Here is a 15,169-nt window from a genome sequence, read left to right as displayed (position 1 = left end):
GCTCTTGCCCCTATTCAGATGTGAGTGGCACAAAGCAGTGCGCTGCAACAGGAGAACCACCTTCACAATTAAAATCCATTATATTAATTTTTTGTTGTTGTTAAGTATACAACATATTTCCTTATTACAGAAGGAAATTTGGTGTAAAATTCTGCACAGTAGTAACACGAGCAAGGGAAGAATTTCTTCTATGGAACAGGCTCAGGATGCCTGTGCTCCCTTTAATCACCTGTGTTGTGGCCAGGTAATTCAAATTTCCTTTTTCAGATTTAACTGTTACTGTATATGCTTTACACTTAAATTCATCAAAAGGGACAAATGGAGGTCTCACATATGGGCAATCAAAAGGAGACTGTTCTCCACACCAGCTCCTCAAAGAACCCTTGCATTTAACTACTTGTGTCTACACAATATCCTTAAACTTCTACTGTATGTAGCAGAAATAAAAAAGGATGATCAAGTAGTGCCATGATTATTGCTTTAATATAATTTAATATATTTTGAAGTAGTGTTGAGTTGTGCAGAGTACCCTATCTACTTAGAGGTCGCATTTCATTATGCAAGTGGGCCACATAGACATGCACCAAACAGTAAAGCACTATGGAAAATTCTACAAAACTTTAGGGTTTAGATTGCTAAAAATTGAGATTGACGTTTTCTAAAAATAATTCTGTTTTAACTTAATTGATTATGTTCTTAAAAACTTTAATTGCAAAAACCTAAAATCAGTATCCACTCTCCTAGGCGTTTGAATTCAATGAGAGCAAGCGTTCAGGAGTTATTTCCTATGCTAACAGATCAATGAGATAAAATAATAGCATGGGGGTAAGATGAGGAGTAAAACTATGCTTAGCTGTACAGTACATATTTGTGCTGAGGCCCACATGCACAGAAAGCGCATCCAAACCTTTTCATAATGAAAAATGGTCCCCATTAACACTAGGATCTTCATTAACTTCAGGCATGTTCCTTGCTTATTCAACATAATTTTCCCAGTATGAGTGGAGAGGATTACTTTCAGTGTGTTCCGAAGCAGGGGATCTAAGAGGGTACACTAAAGTTAATAAGAGCAAGAGTTTTTTCTGATCTTTCAAAGACTTGACAGGAGAATATGTCTCCTTTGCAGGGATCCAAGTTCTGTTTGTCAACTGAATTTGTCAAAGTTTCCCACTGTGCCTTAGTCTTAGCAAGAGGTGAACGGAGAAGATGCCGTTTCCTGACAATTCTTCTAAGAACTGACAGCTAAAATCTGTCATTAGCTCCTTTACGATCCACCACAAAAAAATTCTAGCAATGACCAGCCTTTGCAAACTCTAGTTCCTGGTCACGATCCACACCATTCAGCTTTGGACTTGACTTGTGGAAAAAATGCAAAGAGAACATATTTTTTTTAAAAAAAAAAAAGATCTTGGGATCAGTCAGCATCCATGTGAGCAAATTGCACTGTAATATCCGGAGAGGCAGACAATGACAGGCTGTCACAGCTCTATAGGGAAACTGGGGAGGGGTCGCGCACACAGCTGAGGAAGAGGGACAAGCTGTGGTGGGGATGAGGGCCTCTCCTGAGACAGGGGTAGCATGCCTGGAGAAAATGAAGCTCAGTAGGCTGCTGGCAGTATCAGGGCATGCAAATACTTGTCATGTTCACCAGCTTCTCTTAATGTCTATAAATTGCATAATGACACAATGAGGAAAATAGCCATTTGTTCTAATGGTAAAATATCAAAAACATCCTACCTCTTCAAAGCAAGGCTATGCATATTTCTGGAGTCTGAACGCAGCCATCGATCCTGTTGCAAAGCTAACAGGAGAAAAAAAACACAAGGTGAGAGATTCTCAGAAATAAAATCAGTATTGAAAAAAAAGTAGAAGAAAACCTAAGAAAATCCCATCTCCTCTTCTTTTCCTACCTTAAAACAAAGCAACTGTCAAATGTTGATTTATTAAGATTTTTTAATTTTTCTCTCTGAAAAAATGACAGTTCACAACAACCTTAAATATGGGATCTCTACAAACATCCTCACGCTGCACACACCTAATTAAAGGATTTGTCTTCATCCAAAATTACCGCAACATGTTACTAGTCTTCTCACACCTTCTCTGTGGCACACAAATCTCAAGAAACAATTTCTGTCTTTTCCCTCCCCTATTCAAAACCAATTGTATAAAAACAAACAAACAAAAATATCCCTCTACTGGTAAGGGCTGCAACCCTCAAAGAATCCACTACAGTCCAGGACATCCAGCCGCATCCAAACTGTGCCTGCAACTTTTGCTTTCACTTACGAGTAATCCAAGGGGTTTAGGAGATGACAGAACCCACGTGAATAAAAGCATAAACTAACAAACAGCTGCTTTTCTTATGTTAGGGTTTGTACAAATAAAGTATCTTTCACACTAGGTCAGAAAGCAGTGTGTATTTTTATAAAAGTAAGTATCTATTCTACGAGTGAACCATTACAAAATACGTGTGCTCACCTTAGAATTCCAGAAACAATGAAAGAGCACATGTGTACATACACACATACACACTGAAACGTGAATTAGAAGAATAATGCCAAGAAATGATTCATTTGATAAACCTGCTGCACTATGAAAGAATTACTGAGTTTTAAGAGTAAAATAACTGACAAAAAGAAAGCTACTCTGAAAGTGTATACTGAACCTACAAGATTTGAGAGAAAAATATGAGAAATTTTTCTTGATCTAAAATCAGAATATATTTACATGTTTGTAATGTAGTCTAGATGTTTGGTTGACCTCTGTTTTCAGAGCTAGCTACAAGGAGCTTCCCATATGCTCACTTGCACCCATGATTATGAAAATATTTAAAACAACAGAAAGGATTTATGACTGTGCAGACATGCTTTCTGACATGAAATTACCTTTTGATCTGAATGCTTTAAAGATAGTTCACTACTTGCATGCATCCAGAAGTTAATGCTAAATGAAATAATTAGTGAATGAAAGAACTGTTTTGTCACAAACAAAGTGCTTTATGCCTTGCAAATTGTTGGGAAAAAAACAAGTAAGTGTAGTTTAAAAAAAAATCCATTATAATTACAGTATGATTTAATACAGCTACTAAAAACTGTATTATCTATGTATCCAATAAAGTCATAACTGAGATGCTTATAAGTATGAAGCATATAAGCAAGTCAGAAAATTTTTTTGATCAGGACAAAAGGCTGCAGATATAAACTTCAGAATTGCATTTCCTCGCTTCTTTGTCCATACCCAAACCTTAGCAGTGACTGGAGTTGATGGGATTCAGCTTACGCTTTCACTGTGTGGATGGTAGTCACCCACATCACTGTTATCAATGTTTACTTGTCCATTTTGAAGCTAAGATTCAAATTTGATTTCAGAGCATGACTACATTTGCAGCTAGCTTATTACTGCTCCTTTACTAAATATTAAAGCCATGAAGCAATATGTTTCTAATTGCTGAAAACATTTTCAATAAATCAATCATGGTTGTGTTTTAAAAATTAGTTTCTATGTGTGGTAAAATATTTTGCTTATTAAAATAGTCAAAACTGACTGAAATATTTATTTACTAAAGCGATCTTATGACAGGCTGATTTTTAAAGATTTTTAAGATTAAAAATAAAATAAAAAAAGAGATTATGGAACGTTCTTCCCAGATGAATTTACAACTAGTGACAATTTTATGCTGTTCGCACCACATTAGTAATTGTGTAGGCTAAGAAAGGAGATTCATAAACAAGGTGGGTTTCTTGTGCTTATTAGTATTCCAACTGCAGAATCTTTTTCAATGATTCAACTGTTAAACACCACATCTTCCCATTAATACCTTATGTGATTTTTTAAAAATGTTTGTTTTATGAGATGCTTTTTCACAGTAAGGTTTAATATTTGTAAACATTTCCATTTAAAACATGCTTTTGCTATTTGCATGTGTCTTACCCAATATGGCATTTTAAAATAACGTTCTCAACTGTATTTCTAAGGGTCAGATACAACTTGGCATGGGTAAGACAATGAACTGATTATACCTAAGCATTTGTTTTGGGGTAATTGTTTGCAGCTAGTGCAGCTGAAGAGTTAAAACCATGTGCTGAATTTAAATCTATAAACATGAAAGATGGTGCCAACTTGGCAGCGAATCGTGCATTCAAAAGTAAACGGGTCTCCCTGGCTGCTTCAAATGGAGGCATCAATATGAGGTTTAGCTGCTGCCTCTCTAGTTTACAGATGCAACCTTCCTTGCCTATGTCACCTTTTACTCAGAACAGTCCGTATTTTGCAGAGATTCTCCTTAAAAAAAGACCAAAAAAGGTCACAGTTAGCATTTCAATGAGCATATTAAAAGGAGATCTGGCACATTTTATTACTTCTATAAGAAAAATCTCAGATCTCAAGATATAACTATAAAGACAAACAGGTTTTGTAACTGAGTTTTAAATAAATCACACTCAAGAAGCGCTTACTGGTTTCAAGAGCAATGGGGCTACAGTAAGCTAGCCTGGAAATGAGATGTCTGCTCCTAACAAACCTGCAGTACTATCCCTCTCAATGTATTCAGACACACCATTTAAAATTCAAAATGCAGTTTTAAAGGAATCAAATTACAGTGGATAAATCTGTATTTTGTTTTAAGAACTGCAAAAGGCCAAACCTCTTCTAAAACTGGAGGATGAAAAACAAAGCTAAGGAAACATTTTCTTTGGGGAAGACATTGTTTTAGATAGATAGATAGATAGATAGATAGATATAAAGCTTCGCACACAAGTTGTCAAAAGATCAGGTTATCCGTGATATCCCAAGATGGTTTTCATTACATATTTTTATATGTGACCATTAAAGCTATATGAATGGCTTCTGAAGTCTTCGATTCTAAAATATGCCTATTCTTTGTCGGTCTATGCGTAAATTAAGATCTCCACATAGCCTTTGCACGTAGCTAAGCAGGAAGCATTTTAGGATGCAACTTAAATGCATCTAAATAAAAACAGCAAAAAAAAAGAAAACCCAAATGCAAACCAGAAGGGAGATTAAGCTAATGCAATGTTTTCTATGAAAGGACAAATGTCATCTTTTATTCAGCTGGACTCTTTTTTCATAGAAGAGAAAAAAATAGCAGCAATACAGTACACTGGTGAGCAGTGCCCTCTCACTGCCTCCAGATGTACTGTCATTTGATTTGCTGCTGATTAGTATGGGCAGAAGAAGGGGGGGGGGGAAGCTGGCATCAAGTCACGTCCTCCATCTTAGTCCCAGCTGGTACCAAGCTCCAAAGAAACAAAGCGACTTCAGACTGTGCTATCATATATTCATGACCAAGAAGAAATATAAAAACCAGCACGTTTGAATTCCTGACAACCATAGAAGAATAGTGCATTGGCATGTTGAATTTTTCCAGCCAGCCTTTGCTGACCTATAAACCTTTGTGACTGGAACAAATGCAAATAGAGCTGACTTGCCTCACAAACTACTGAAGGGTATTCAAACCGAGTTGTGTCTAACAGGCTAACAATAACCCACTGTCCCACCCATGCAAAACACACAGTCTGGGAAAAACAGCTTTAGAAAAGCACTTGACGGAGACATAAAATGCAGACCACGCCAGAAAAAAAAGCCATCTTTCTTCATACTTGTTCACCTAAAATGCCTTAATAAACAAGCACTTTGGAGTAAAGTTACCTAACTACTAAATGAAGAGTGCACAGTTTTAAAAACAGACTGGGAATTAACAACTGAAAAAATCAGGGACTGCGTTGTCTGAAGCCGGAGCAGGCTTCAGCCACCAAATTACAAGCCCTAAAAGCAAGCCTATGGTAAATAACAGTCTAAAAAATGGCTCTGTCCTAATGAATTACGTACTAGCACTGAACCAAATTACATTTTGGGGAAAAAGTATATCCAGAGTAAAAGGTCTGGTTGACTACAAAACCCCCTGGATTACATTTCTTTTTCAATTATCATTATTCTTACATTTTTACTTAGGAAAGGGAGGTACCTGAAGATATTGACCTCTCCAGCTTTCATACGGCCCCAAAAATAGCTACAGACAAGGAAGATCAAACTCATATAGTAATTCAGCAAAATCCTCTTCCATCAGAAAAAGGAAATAAGGCACTACTGCAGGGCATTTATTCAGTGAAACAAATAATTTCTTTTTGTGAGGGAATTAAAATAGGAAAGTGGATAGCTCTTTTCTTGAGTATCTGCATGCTCTTGCTATCCTTTCATTTGACGCTGCGTAGGCTTGTGATTGAATGGGCCCAAGTAGCCATCCCTTGGTCTGCTTCCATCAAAGGCCAATTAAAGCAGCCCCACTCCCTGTGCAGAAAGAAATGGATGAACAAGAGCAAAGTAGCACAGGGGAAAATGTGGTGCCATCTCAGTGCTCCTGCTTTTGTTAGGCAGAGCCATTAGTGATTAAGTCTGACCCTAGACTTCATCCTGTGCTTGCACCGCTTGAACATTCATTAGGTAAGCGATATCATTTTCATCTTAACGCTAGCAGATAAATTCAAGTATCTAATTTATCCCACCTAAATTCAGGTATTCAGACATCTGGTTTTCTGAAGCTGTGTACGTAAGCAATGAAGGAAGAGGGGCACCTCCTGATGAGCATTCAGATCACTGACTGAGTGTGCTGGAAGCCTAGACTGAGCGAACTTTTCATCGGGTACTTTAGTCCCCAAATCTAATCGCGCTAAAGCAGAAAGAAGCCAGGCCAGAGCTCTAGTCCTACAAGCAGCTGCCATTAGTCTTTTTGCATTCAGCAAACTACTTGTGTGTATAAAATTGATTGTGTAAGTTCTTAGATTCTGAGCATGGAAGATGTATTTTTGAAACCTTTTCAACAACCGGCCTTTAAGAAGAGAGTGTTAAGGAAAGTTGAGAAGGTTTGCCTCAAGTTTCCATTAAAGCACCTATGACAAATAGCATTTCATAAACATTCCCCCACGTTCATAAAAAATTCAGAGGTAACTAGCACCCAGAATAGCTTAAAAGAGAGCACAAAAAGAGAAGTTTGCATTTCTATCACCTAATAGCGAAAGGTAAGGCATAACCCTTTTAAGAGGCTACTGAATTTGAACAGAAAGGGGTAAGTCCTTTCTGGACCAAACTGCTATACAAGCACTTATATATATGTAAGCCATATATACACTAGGAAGTTTAAAATGGAGTTCAGCTACATGTGAAATCCCTTCAGCATAACTGATTTATATGCAGTGACAGATACAAAAACTGTCCAAAAAAAGTAACATATCTGTGAGTAATTCCCAGTGATGAACTAAAAATCTGCCATTACGCCATGTTCTTTAAGAAAGGAGATATGTATCCTTAACTCTCTTGGACATTTGGGAGATTTAGGCCTGTAGCAGCCCACAGGGTATTTAGGCTGGAATTCATTCCACGAGCTGCAGCTGTCTGTGTGAGGTACCAAGAGGAACTTGCCTCTTGGGCTGCCTGTACAGCCAGCAGAACAAGGGAAAACAACAGGAGTTGTCTTCTGAGGTGACAGAAGGCACCCTCTACCTCTGCAGTTGCTACAAAAGGATCCTTGATGACCTTCACAGAAAAAACATTTCACATCTAGAGGCTGAAGTTCTCTATCCTTAGTCTTCTGTTATAAAGTAACAATGCATACCAAAAATAAATTCTACTATGCTGAAATTACAAATGGTTAAACAAAAGCACATATTCCATTAAAACTCAGATATTCACCTATTCAGTGCAGCTATGCATAGATTTTTTATCTTCTAATTTTGTTTTCTTTTTAAATACTTCTTCAGTGGCATTAGTATTGACTCTAATTTGTCTGGATTTGCAGTGTTTATAGTTATGTAGAAGGGTGAATGTGAGAATAGGAAAGTCACTGACTATCTTCCTTTGGCTTTGCTAGATCAACATTCACTAAAGGTGTTAATGTGGCAGGGCGCTGGCAATGTTCTGCCATGTGATGAAATCAAGGATGAAGAATGAAGCCAAATTACCAGCATTCTAGCTTAGAAATAACTAGGATAGTTCTGCAGGATCATACAGGTATGTAAAAGGTCTATTTTAGATTTAATGTAATGCATCAAATTTATTCTATGGATTAAAAGAAGTTTACCTTAAAATAAACAGAGATAATTTTTATGGACTTGTTCCAATGTGAAAAACAACAGTGGTTTTTTGTTTTTACATCTTTTCCTGCTACAGTTCAAGAATTTCAAGGGTCAGATGGGTTTTAAAAGCATCTGGTTTCTTCAAAACTTCCATCTTACCCTGTTAAATTCAAAATATTAAAGCAGGCAAAACATGGACACACCTGAAAGCTGAGCTCCCAACTCTGGTCTCTAGCTATGATACTGCCTGGTCTACAGGGCTGTAGTATAATGTCTCACACATTTGTTAAATGCCTATTGTAAATACACAGACCCTGTCTATCCAAAACAATCAAATCAGATACACAAAAGCCTGCCTTAGATCATGGTACTGCTCAGTTAATGTAGCATACAGCCTACTGGCTTTAGGCTCACATAACTTCCAACTATTGAGTCATATTATAGTTTATTATAAACTGTAGCATACAATATATTTTCAAAAAGGTCTGTTACATTTAACAGCTCCATCAGCCAGCTAATTACAATTAAAACTGCTAATTTGGTAGTTGTAAACAACATGGTCCTCTTCATTCTATTTTTCCTGTCCTTGTTCTTTTTTAAAAGTACTGGAAATTCTTACTGCTGGCAAAGAAAGATACAACACATCCATCTAGGCTCTCATGAATGGTGATGATAGATGTGCACCCACCGTGGATGCTAAGAACACCCAGCCAGAGGAGTATAACTTACATGACATTTCATACATATGTCATGTCTTACATGAAGCTCAAGAGAGGGGGGGGGAAGAGTTTCATAGCTTTTTTGGAAACAGCAGATTTTTTCAGTGATTCCATTTGCCCTTCTGCAAGAATACTTGAGTAGGTGTTTCAGTCAATTTAACTTTGAATCCAGACTAAATGGCCCTTTCAGTCCAAGGATTCGTCAAATAAATTTCTTTATGTCAGATGGGGAAATCATCAACAGCGAAGATTAAATATAATATTAAAAGGTATTAATCAGAATGCTTTGAATGCTACTGAAACCTCAGCAAGCCAAGGCAGCCACAGATGAGACAAAAGCAAAACCAGCACTTGCAGAAGGACACTCATGTGGAAGGTGAGCTTATGTACTCTGTAAGCTTAAGAACGAACTCAGAGAGCCTACCTTTTAGGTCTGCTGTCCTGAAATTCTTAGACAGTGTTTTTTTTTATTTCTAGCAGACTGTTGCCTTTTTCAATCACAAAAGCAGCACAGATTTTACACCCATAGCTATATGAAAATGGCACAGGGTTTTTGCTGCAGCCAGCTCCCCAGTGCAGTGTTTTCCAAGGCTGAAACGGCACAGAATCATTAGACCACCATCAGTTGCTGCTTTCCTGATAAGCACTTCATATTAGAAATGCTGAAGGACAGAGTCTTGAAAAATAAAGTTTCTGGAGAATGAAGTTTGTTGTTAGGAAGGCAAGGCAAAGCAAGACTAATATACCGAACAGTTAACAGGGGAAAAAATCAAACCCACAAGCTTTCTGGTATGTAAGGTGTTCCGGCTTCACAGCTACACCATCACTACCATTTCTTGGTTAAAGACAATACAGTGGGCCCTAAGACCTTAACTCAGTTCTCAGCCTTGATTCAGATCGAGTTCATGATCCTTGAAAACAGAGATAACTGTTCCTAAGATCTAAAACAGGGATCCTGCTGCTTCCATTTTCCAAGCCTCTCCACTGACACTGACTCCAGCCCGTAACGGTGTCTCAGTACATAGATAGCTGTACCACCCAGAGTGGCCCCTGACTGGGCTGGGCCCTGCCATTACACAATTAATGCTGAAGCGATGCTCCCGTTGTAGCCAGATACACCTGCCAAACACCCATTTGTCAGAGACTCAAAGTACAGAGCTGGAGGGCTTCACCTACAAACTGCACGGCCATGTGGGAGAGCTTCTTCAGAATTTCTGAAGCAAGAGGAGCATATGCACAGCTAAGTATCTTCAGGGGCTGCCAGCCCTGATATGCCTGTATGTCTCTACAGCTCCATAGTCTTCAACCACTTGTAGGCAATCACAATCCATACCAGTAAGGCTGGAGAATGCTGTGTGATCTCTATTGCCAAAGCAGATTTCATACAAAGAATACAATGGTGAGAAGCTTCTCTGTAATTTCATAAAATAGCCAGGCACAATTTAGCCCTTATGCCTTTTAGGGTTTTTTTTATTTGCTAGGTTTTTGTACCTTAGCTTAATCAGAATTAGGACAGATTATACACAAACTTGCTTTTAAACCACCTACCTCGTCATCCTCTTCTGTATATTTTACTAACTTGCCTTTCTTACACCATTAAGGTAATACCTAATATGGTAGGTATGCACTGATACTTCCTTTTAGAATTTTCTGTGCTGTGGGTTTGGATGTGTCCTTCCTCTACAAAGTTAGTTATCACTGCTAGACAAATCAAGTATGTCTGATCACATAATGTGAGAAAATACGCCTGTTCTTGTGTTCCTGTGAGCTGGCAAATTTTCTCATGCACTGTTCAGTCTTGGTTTAACTCATCCTTATTTGAACAGAGGAGTGTTACCCCACATGGGACAGAAAGAGCAAATCTTGCTTTCAACACAGTATTTTGTTCTAGGATAAAAAGTTCAAACAATAAGATAAGCTCAAACAAGATTTGAATTCTGCATCTACATCTATGCAGACAGGTTTCTTAAGGCAAGGTGTAAGAACAAGTAAAACAAATAAACAAGAACCCTAGAGAGGATTTCATCTGAACTCAGGCTGAGAATCACCCAGAATTTGGAGAGAATGCTTTTGATTGAGTTGTCAGCACTAATATGGTTTGGTTTTGTTTCCCAATCTAAAAACTGAAGGCTTATTTGCACAAATTCATCCTGCAGAGTGGTCACCTCCCCATATAAAATCATATTCATTTGGTAAATCTTTCACATAAATGGGACAACTCATATTGACACAATGTTTCTCAGGATATTACAAACAAACTGATCCAAATACAAGAAGCAACTGATTAATTTCAAAGGGATAGTGAGAGAAGGTATTCTTTCAGGACGAGGGTCACAGAAGGCTTTTACTACAGGATTTGGGATGTGCAGGCATTCTGGAGCAACCAGTGTCAGTGAAGTTCTGTCAAATCAAGTCACACGTGGTTATAAACATAAAAATATGGATCTAGACATAAAAAAAATAGATGTTTATTAGGTACAGCTGACTTAAAAGCAATAATTTCCCATTAATTTAAACGATAAAACTTGGGGGTCTGGAAGAATTTGATGTTAACAGTCCTGATCACATCATCAAATATAAACCTTGATAGTTCTAGTTTTAGTAAAAAGACTGGTTTGGATTATTTTTGGTTTGCATTTGATGTAACTTTGATGGCTTTTGCTATGTAATAGTGTTCTCTTTGAAGAAAAATTAATTTGGGCAATTTTTATTTAGTGTATCAATTTTCAGGAAACACTTTCCCCAGTTACATTTGCTAATATTTTTCTAGTATGTTTGTTCTTCATAGTATTATACACAGCATTTCCCTTGGGCTGTTTGCCCTTATTTTGTAAGGCAAAAGGGACAATACAATCCTTCAGAAAAATGAATTGCTGCATCTCCCCAGAACAATTCTACAGCTCATTTACTTATTTTCAACACAGCAGCATGGGCAGCACCACAGAAATCCTATGCTACTTCAGTCAGATTACAAAAGATCTAAAGGATCTCCCTCTTGACTATATGGAAGAATAGTCAAGCAGAAGAAATTCCACTTCAACTAGAACACAAGCATGCTTTAGTAGTCAACCCTAAGGTCAATTTTGGTAATGGTGCTGCAGTATAGAATTCTGAGTGCTGGACCTAGGACCCATGCAGGCCCCAGACCTATTACACTAATCTACCAAAATGTATTTAAGTATTAATATTACATTGGTGCCACACCTGCCACAGTTCACTACTTGAATTGCATGATGTTGGGAGAAAAGTTACGAAAAATGGCTTATGTTGAAAATGCTGATCTTGAAGAATAGCTTATGTTGTCCTACTACAGTAAATCGGTTCAAGTTCTGCTGTTGCCTTCGATGAAAGTAGGATCCATCCTCTTAATTTCTGATCTTTGCTGTAAATCAGGTTGTTGTCATGAATTATAGATCAGAGCTTTAGGAACTTACGGGTAAATGTTAAGAGATTTGTGCAATTAGCATGAGACTCACATATGTGTGACTAGGGAGAAGAGTCTTTCTGATTATTCATTCTGCTAATTTCAGATGCTTTCTTGTGTTCAGACACTTTCTCTAATATTCCCATAAGTAAGTTCATGACAGAGGTAAAAGACTGCTCCCTCTTATTTTTAGAAATATAGTCAAAACCAGAGTAACAAGAACACAATCTGCAATACCACAAAATGGGAAGCAACTCAGTTATACACCTAGTTGTACAAAAGGGTTGCCTGGCCAAAATGTTTGGAATGGATCATTAGGAAGTCTCCAAATGCTGAATTGAACAGTCAAGCAATACAATTGCATCAATTGTTCTGCACTGAGACAGTTTGTAGCATGCCTGTGAAGTGGGAGGCATTTCCCACGCCTGCTTTAGGCTGCGGTAAATCACCTAGGTTGTTCCGCATCTCTGTGAGCTTACAGTTTGTCACAGTGTACTGTAGATGCCATGATGGGAGAAGGGGGAGGGAGCACGCATTTGATATGCCTCATTTCCCTGACAGAGATGGCCATTAACAAAATACTGTAAATTAATCTCACATTTAAGAGAAGCATTTTCATTTTTAGGCTGTTCACTCACAGATGATAATGTAGAATAAATTTAAGTTACTTTCTCTGAGATTGTGGCAGACCATGCTAGAAACAACTGATTCAGGAGAAAAGAATAAGAATTCACATATCTCAAACTGAATCTCACAGTAAATACATGGAGGTTACACCCTTACTTATTCCAAGAATGAATTTATTTAGTTATTGCCATCACTGGGAAGACCTAGCACAATAATATGCTCATGCTCCAGAAAATCTTCTTGATTGTTTTCCAGTCAGATCTGCAGACATTCATACCCTTAATTATTCCAAAAATTAATCTACTTATGTATGTCCTTTATTTGGAAAACTAAAAGGATAGTATGGTCTTGCCGTAGACAATCTTCTGGATGCTTTTAACTGCTGACCTCTTCTACTTTTCTTTTATTAATATTTATGTACTACACTAAGACCATTCTAAAGAAGACCTTAGCTAAACTGGAAACTACAGAAATTATCAGAGGTCTTCCACATTGAATACTCCAGTAGTCTCAAAAACTACAGTAGCCTCAACAATCATTTTACATTGATATGAACATATTCTCTTCAACAATTTTGTGTTCCAGAACATTTATTCATCCTTTCTTTGCTTATTTTTTGTGTAACATGATAGCAACACAGCACTGCTTTTAGAGGCCTGTTTATTTTAGTTTAGCTGACCATTCTGCTTTTTATGGGTTGATTCCATAATATATTTATGTTTTGTCATGCTTTCATTTCTAGCACAAATACAAAGAAACACATGGATATATGAGACAAATCAAAGTTGTACTTCAGGAACATCACAACGGACTATGAACCTGACTCTGTTTATGTATTTGAAATCACTGCATATGGGTATCATGTCAATCAAGAAAAATCAATTCTGTTCACTGTGAGAGTAACAGTGTTTGTAATAAACTGCTAGAATATTCTACCTTCATTCATGCGTAGCAGTATCCTTTGTGTTGGAATGCTCATGGTATGGATCTGAGAGAAAGAAGGTTGGTTAACTTTACCTAATATAAGAGTACTATAATAAGTGTGTCACAGGGCAAATATGATTTCATTACATTGTATACGTGAATAACAGGCTCAATCTGAAGGCATTATCATAGCACTATATTTCGTATATATCTATCTCATGCTACTTGTGAACTTCATTCTCTGGACTAAAACTGATGAGAAAAAGCAAAACAAGCAAGGTAAATGTCTAACATACTTCTACAGCCAATTTCTTCTAGCAAAACCCAGCATTAATTTATGCTAGAAATATTTCTATCTGCCCTTTTTTGGATCATGGAATGCACTTTATTATCTCAATGCTCTTTTTGTCAGGCCATACTCCCTTGGGTAGGAGGGGCTGTTTCCCAACACAAGAACAGACAACTCAAGAATTTGGACCTCTACACTACAAGTGGAATAGATATTGCCAAGCCCTTTAGGGTCACATTTTTTGAAGGAGATCATCTTTCTTAGTCAAGGCCTGCTTTGCAGAAGCACCCAGCTCTCACATGCATGAAACAGAGCAGCTAAATTTTTAAAAGCACTGAGCTCCCGGGTGTTGATCTGTTTTGCAAACCTTGCACCAGCTTTAGGTTTTGAATACTGGAGATACTTAGCTCTAGGGGGTTTGGGTTTAGCATAAAAACACTGTCAAATTTCAGAAAGCTGTAATGTAGACGAGGATCAATCATGTGGGACTAAACACGCTAGAGGAAAAAACTTGAGGAACTGAGCCCTTGGTGAGCTAAAGTGTCAAGAGTATAGCCATTACAATCAGATGAGCATACATCCCAGATTTATTTAAAGCATACAGACATACCACATCAAAAGAAACTAACATGCTACACAAACTATATTTGTAGTGGCAAAAATTATTTACAAGTTTTGTAAAATCCTCCAAGGACAACTTCTGCATTGCCTGATGCAAAGGGGAATACTGTACTAAATACAACAACAGACTTCTTAGCCACACATTTCTTTGCATTTATTACTCTCATACAAAAAAAATATTTTTTCATAGGTCATAGAGCAGATTTCAAGGTTCTTTATCAATCTGTGACCTCTGTTCCAGTTTTTGTAAGCAGCCACAACAAATACCTACGCTGTATTTAAAGTAACATGCATTAATACATTTAACTTTAAGTCACTGGAACTTACTGAGATCTGTTTTGACTTGGAGAAGAAATCTCACAACTGAAACATTTCTAACACTTAAAACGTTTTGTAAAAGACACCATCAAACGCCAAAAACATGGTGGGTTATAAAGTACTTACATGGAATTTCTCTTTAGGCCAATGGTAAGAAAGC

The 15,169-nt window shown here is 37.4% G+C and overlaps 1 long non-coding RNA gene across 1 annotated transcript in view; it reads right to left on the bottom strand.

Annotated features, from left to right (window-relative positions):
• The window catches only part of LOC130150532 (uncharacterized), a 116,456-nt gene that overhangs the window by 33,246 nt on the left and 68,041 nt on the right, over window positions 1–15,169 (bottom strand). Inside the window, exon 2 of the long non-coding RNA XR_008822247.1 lies at window positions 1,738–1,801. This is a non-coding gene — a long non-coding RNA (uncharacterized LOC130150532). The remainder of the gene's footprint in view (window positions 1–1,737; window positions 1,802–15,169) is intronic.

This window comes from Falco biarmicus, chromosome 5, assembly GCF_023638135.1.
Source record: "Falco biarmicus isolate bFalBia1 chromosome 5, bFalBia1.pri, whole genome shotgun sequence".
Classification (NCBI taxonomy): domain Eukaryota; kingdom Metazoa; phylum Chordata; class Aves; order Falconiformes; family Falconidae; genus Falco; species Falco biarmicus.
This window is presented reverse-complemented; position numbering and strand designations above follow the sequence as displayed.